The sequence below is a fragment of the Dipteris shenzhenensis genome, chromosome 5, assembly GCF_047967505.1.
Source record: "Dipteris shenzhenensis isolate YYH24624 ecotype China chromosome 5, Dip_SZ_1.0, whole genome shotgun sequence".
Lineage (NCBI taxonomy): Eukaryota > Viridiplantae > Streptophyta > Polypodiopsida > Gleicheniales > Dipteridaceae > Dipteris > Dipteris shenzhenensis.
In genome coordinates, this window is record NC_141600.1 from 8,134,118 (window position 1) to 8,141,146 (window position 7,029).

Genomic DNA, 7,029 nt, shown 5'->3' on the forward strand with positions numbered 1-7,029 from the left:
TTGGCCCATGGCCATATATAATGCACTATGTGACACCTCAGTCGGTACCCTCACACTAACTCCAATCCTTGCTATGAGTTACATCACCTGTACTCAAGCCGCCAATTACATTAGTTATTAATAATCGATTGATCGAATCACCGAATCAACCGATCCCAACATAACTGTGCTCAAAGCACAATACCAATAACTCTAGCGACATTAGTATTAACATGGAATCACCCACAATATCGATCACCTAGCATGGAAAAACACAAGCTAGTCAGGCGTCCCCAACTAACCACACAAAGTATCCACTAGGACCCCCGCCGCGTCCGGTGGGCTCCTATGGAGTACTTTGCCATAGTCACACTCGACTAATAATAATAATGTCCAAAGCAAGATATATCATAAATATAATTTTCGTAACATCCCTCTTGCTTGGATTGCAACTGACCTCAGTTGTGTGTTTGATTATAGGAACTAAGGAGGTCTGGAAAAGTTCGAAAGAACCGCTCAGGCATCCACTGAGCATCTTCTCTTGGATGGTTCTTAAATTTGAGCAAGTATTTAGTATAGACATTTCCTTTTCGGGTTGAGGTCTATTGATGATCAACAATGCATTCGGGTTCTAGAATTTCTTCTTCATCAACAATCAATGGGGCCTGTTCATAGATAGGATCAATAGGTAAAGGTCCTTTGAAGGGCTTTAAGAGGCTAATATGGAAAGCATTATGTATTTTCCAATTATCAAGTAATTCAAGCCTATAAGCTAGATCATTGATTTTCTGAATCACCTTGAATGGTCCATAAAAATGTGGTGACATCTTGATTACTAGCCATTTCTCAACACTCTTCAATCTTCTTTTCTCAATCCAAATAAGTACATAATCGCCTTTTCTAAAAAGCATGTGTTTTCATTTCTTATTAGCTTGTTTTGTGTACTTCTCTTGAGCTATTGCAATCGCTTCTTGAACTTCTTTGAGAATATTTTGATAATCATGGGTAAATGCATCTGTTGCTTCCACTCTATGGGTCAATCGTGTGATAGGAATAGGTAAAACCTTCCCATAGATAATCTTAAAGGGTGCTCTTCTAGTTGCAGAATGAGGAGTATTATTATAAGCAAACTGTAAGAGATGAAGTATTTGTCCCGTCTTTGGTTGACTTCCTGCATAAGCTCTTATCATATCCAAAATAGTACTATTTGTAACTTCAGTTTGCCTATTCGATTCTGGATGAAAAGCTGATGAGAAGTCTAATTTAGTGCCTAGATTATGAAATAATGCAGTCCAGAAATTACTGCAAAACTTTGAATCTCAATCAGACACTATAATCTTTGGCAAGCCATGATGAACAAAGATATGCTTGATGAATAAATGTGTAGCTTGCTGAGCTGTTAAAGCCTTCTTGCATGGGATGAAATAATCTTGCTTACTAAAGCGATCTATTATCGTCCAAATCATATCATTTTGATTCGCTGTAGTAGGAAAACCTGTTATGAAATCCATAGATATTTGTTCCCAAGGTTGCATAGGAATAGGCAAAGGCATAAGCAATCCTAGGGTCTTGCCTTTGTAACTCTTGATCTTCTGACAAGTGATGCATTTGGCTACAAACTTAACCACATCTTTTCTTATAGTAGGCCAATGGAATTCTCTTGCTATCACTTGTAAAGTGGCAGTCACTCCCCTATGTCCCATATATGGTGGTTGGTGCATTTCCTCCATTACAATTTGTCTAAAGGGTCGAGTGATGCATAATTTCTTTTGATAAAAGAGGTATCCATCATTGCATGAATAGTCCAACATAGGATTCCAATTGTTATTTTCCAATTTGTTCCATATATCACAGAAGTCTGGATCCCCTTGATAAGAATTCTTCATACCTTCAAAAGGCTGGGTCTCTACAGTAGTGATGTGATCAATACTTGGCTTTCTGCTAAGAGCATCAGCAACTACATTTTCCTTTCCAAGTTGATACTGAATCATGGGCTGAAAACTCTATATAAATGATGCCCACTTGATGTGCCTATCAAATATAAGTGGCTGAGTCAACAAATGCTTGATACTTTGCTGATCAATTTTGATAAGAAACTCAGATCCCATCAAATAATGTTTCCACATTCGTAAGGCATGAACAACAGCGGTTAATTCTTTATCATATGTGCTATAATTGCATTCTGCTGGTTTTAATTTTTGGCTCTCATATGCTATCGAATGTCCATCTTGCATAAGTACGGCTCCAATTCCATATCCACTAGCATCAGTTACAACTACAAAGAATGGTCTAGAGAAATCGGGTAATTGCAACACAGGAGCTTGAGTGCGAGCTTCTTTCAAAGCTGTAAAATATTTATCTTGACGCTCAGTCCATAAGAAATGCTTAGCTTTTCTAAGAAGGTCTATCAATAGATGCGCAATGTATGCAAAATTCTTGACAAACTTTCTATAAAAGCGACACAATCCCAAGAATGATCTCAATTCATGTATATCTCAGGGTTTAGGCCATGTGACTATGCACTCAATCTTCTTTGGATCTACTTGAATCCCATCGATGGATACAATGTGACCCAAATACTCTATCTGATCTTGAAAGAAATTGCTCTTTTCAGGATTTATGTACAATTGATTTTCTTTCAAGAGTGAAAAGACTACTTTAGATGTTCTTTATGCTCCTCAACATCTTTGCTAAACACCAGAATATCATCGAAAAATCCTACCACACAATCTTGGTGTTTAAGAAAGATTCGGTTCATCATCCTACTAAAAGTAGCTGGAGCATTAGTTAGCCCAAAAGGCATAACTAAGAACTCATAATGCCTCGTTTGAGTTCTAAAAGCAGTCTTGTATATATCCTCTTCTACCATACGAACTTGATGATAGCCGGATTTGAGATCTATCTTACTGAAGACCTTGGCCCCTTTTAATTTGTCCAAAAGATCATCAATCGAGAACATGGTAGTCCGGGCAGTAAATCCTCTAAGAAATAATCAAAAAATTGAGAGAAATTTTTGGTGCATAGGCTTAGTGTTTGGCTGAGTAGCCGTAACTATATTCACCAAAATAAGATATGTCTTCTCACGTTTTCTAATTGCTCTTTTGGCTTGTGTGCGGTTGAGTAAAGGACTGACCTCAAATTTCATTGAGCTTTTCAGACATATTTCTTGTCTATCCTTCTCAATACACATCTGATGTGAATCGTAATCTATCTTAGGATTGTATTGATGCCTCCATGGCATTCCTAAGATGATGTCCACTCCCTGTAGGGGTGCCATGAGAAAGTCTCGTGTATTCTTGTAGGGTTTGCTTGAGATTTCAAGATTCTTGACTTCTCTTTGTACAATTGTACTTTGTTTTGGTAAAAGCAGCTTTGACCTTATAGTTAGATGGGAAAGACTCTAGGTTTAGCTTTGCTAAGTTCTTTCTGAAATGAAATCATGTGTACTACCATCGTCATGCAAAATAACAACTTCTTTGCCATTAATGAAACCTTTCATCTTTAGAAGAGCATGACAATTATACTTATCTCCCTCTTGCTTAGTTGCTTCATCGTCAATTATGTGCACTTTTGCTATCGGGGTCTTCTTTCTTTCAGGACACTCAGTGGCTATGTGCCCAGCTTGTTGCACTTGAAACACCTTATTTCTTTCTTCGAAAAAGTCCCACCGTTTGGCTTCAAAGAAGAATCTGTCTTCTGTGGTACAAAACCATTTTTAGATTTAAAGAATGGCTTTTTATCAAATCTCTTTTTCTTATGGAAGGGTACATGCCATTCCTGATCTTTTCCTTCTTTTGGGATCCCATTCTTCCTTTCACAATTCATTGCAAGAGAAATTGCTGAGCTCAGTGAGCGAGGATGAAACATGCTAATCTCGGCTCTCAGCTTAGACTTTAGACCTACCACATACTTCCTTCATTGATCGTGCTCATTAATTTTCTCTAAAGACTGTAATTGGATCAAGGTTTGCCAAAATCTATCAGTATATGTGGAGATCATTTCCTTGTCAAACTACCTGAAAGTGTCCCATTATTGTCTAGCTTTTGCTTTGAAATGTGAGGGAAGGAAATCTTGCTTAGTGAGCTTTTGAAAAGACTTCCAAGATTTCGGTCTCCTTTAACTGTGCTTAGTGATGTTCCACCAAAGTGCAGCACTCTCTACTAAATGATTTGCAGCACATTTAATCTTATCTTTTTCGGAGAATTTCTCCCCCAAAAAATAATCATCTAGCTGACTGATCCAAGACAAGGTATTGCGTGCTTCTTTCTTTCCATCAAAATTTTGAAATGAGAAATCTTTTCTACTTATCTTACTCTTCTTCCTCAAATTTTGTGCTCTTAGTGTGGCTTTGACTGTCCTGATAATAGTATCATCATCGGATGACTCCATCAGATGAATGTCTTCCTTTTCTTACCATTGATTTTATTTTCCAATTTGTCCCTATGCTCACGCTCATCAGCCAACTATGCCTGAAGTGCATCTAACTGCTCTTGGAGCATGGGTGGTTGTGGTTGATGCGCCATGATAATGCAATGAGTACAAAATAAAGTGGAGCGGAGAAAAATATAGATACTAAGTGTATGAGAATTAAACGGATGGAAAAAGTGTGTTTCGAGTGTATATGGTAAGAAATGGATGGCGGAAGATACTAAGTGTATGAAATATAAAGCAAAAGAAATCACTTATCTCGCTCTCTAATCGGAGGTGGAAAGGACTAGAGTGGGAGATATGTAACCGATGATGTCACTCATAGTCGTCTTTGCTCTTGCGCTCGACTGATTTCTAATTAATTGCACGGTGATATCATGGTTCCAATCGCCTTCTTGATTCAAGCTTCTTCAGATCTTACTTTGCTTCTTTGCTGGTCGATGGAGTGGCCTCGCACTTTGTGTTGCAGATCACCTAAAAGAAGACTTCTTTTTTTTTTTTTTGAACTTTAGAGCTCTCTTTTTTTTTTTTTTTTAAAGTAAAATATGGACCTTGGTATCTTTAGACCATGCAGATTCACGAAATCAATGGCTCCTTCGATGTGCTGCTTGAATGCACAGTGGAACTGCATGCGGAATCAAAGGGCTAGAGGCTTCAGAATCCAAGATGACGCGCTGATCGAAATACTGCATACAACTGTAAATTCGTAAACAGGGTCACACAGCCGAAGAGAGACTATTAAGGTCTCTAAAAGATTCTGCACTGCACGGTTGGTTCTCCTAAGGGTGGCCACGCTATTAAATACTACAGGACTGTGGGTCACAGACTATGGGATTGCACGCAGAAAAGAGAGAAACTTTCCCAAAGTCTTTTAGAGGTGGCTAGCCTTTGCAATTAATCAAGACAAAGGCATAGTAGGGTTGCAGTCATCATAAAAACTCCTGAAGAGCCCGCAGCAGAGGGCGGCACTATTCAATAGATGGGTAGCTTGGTCATTACAAAGGCTACATTCTGAAAGGGTGACGCTATTGATGACTGCAAGACTAGTATGTGTGGCTGCTTGCGATAACGGAGGGCTTGCTATAGAGTTGAGAATTCCAGGAAAGTCTCGTGGGGCTGAAATCCTTTGAAGGGCTTCTGGATTTTTATTTTTATTTTGGAATCTGCGCACCATGAGGTATGTGAGCAAGCTTGAACGGGACTCCAAGGACACGCATGATGTCATGGGCACACTCTCTTCCCCACGGACTCTTTTTTTTACATGTGTCACGTAGTCCTTTTGAATTCCTGAACCATCCACACTCCACGAGACTTCTTTTACTCCTTCTTTCCCATGAGCATGACCACGACTCTGATACCACTGAAACAGAAGGTAATTCTTTTCACACAAATTCACCATTTAATCAACTGGAGAAAGAGAATGCAATCACACCATGAAAACAACAGCATAATGGGTACAATCTCCCCCCCCTAGATGAGTGGCTCACGCTCCCTCATCTAGAGTATTTATGATATTTCATAAAAACACCAAGGAGCCAAAATTATCCCTCTCATCCAAAAATGAGGGATTTGCTTCACATAGCCATCTTAGGGCCCAAAATGAATTATGTCCATAATAAAATATATTGCTCAAACTTGCAATAATTAAACAAATACAAAATTGGCCCATGGCCATATATAATGTGCTGTGTGACACCTCAGTCGGTACCCTCGCACTAACTCCAATCCTCGCTATGAGTTCCATCACCTGTACTCAAGCCGCCAACTACATTAATTATTAACAATCGATTGAATGAATCACCAAATCAACCGATCCCAACATAACCGCGCTCAAAGCACAATATCAAGCATAATACCAATAACACTAGCGACATCAGTATTAACATGGAATCACCCACAATACCGATCATCTAGCATGGCAAAATACAAGCTAGTCAGGCGTCCCCAACTAATCACACAAAGTATCCACTAGGACCCCCACCGCATCCGGTGTGCTCCTATGGAGTACTTTGCCATAGTCACACTTGACTAAAAATAATAATGTCCAAAGCAAGATATATCATAAATATAATTTCCTTAACAATTTCCATATTTTCATGAATATAAAAGCCCCTTTGAACATTTAGGTGGGTGAAAAGAATGCGCTACTGATTAACAAATTAGCAATAGGCCACTTAACCTTAAAAAACCTGCTTGCACATGGAAAAAGTTCTCAGTTAAGAAGTGTGTGTGTGTGTGTGTGTGTGTGTCTGTGCATGTGCGTGCATGCATGCGTGTGTGTGTGTGTGTGTGCATGCGTGTATGCGTGCATTCATGCATGCATGTGTGTGTGTGTGTGTGTGTGTGTGTGTGTATGCATAGATTAAAAAGTTCCATCAATAATTGAGCCATACAATCAATTCCATCAATTGGATAAAAAGTAAAAAAAGAAAAACATATAAGGAAAAAATGTTTGAGACATCAAAGTTGAAAAATGCAACAACTAGAGTTTGCATAAATTTTGACCAAAATTAAGAATTTTTAATAATATTGAGTTTAACAAACATAATATTGAACAAAGATATCGAATTGTCAGGCATTCTGAATTCTGAGGTCAGGGTCCACTTACGTGCCACCATCCAA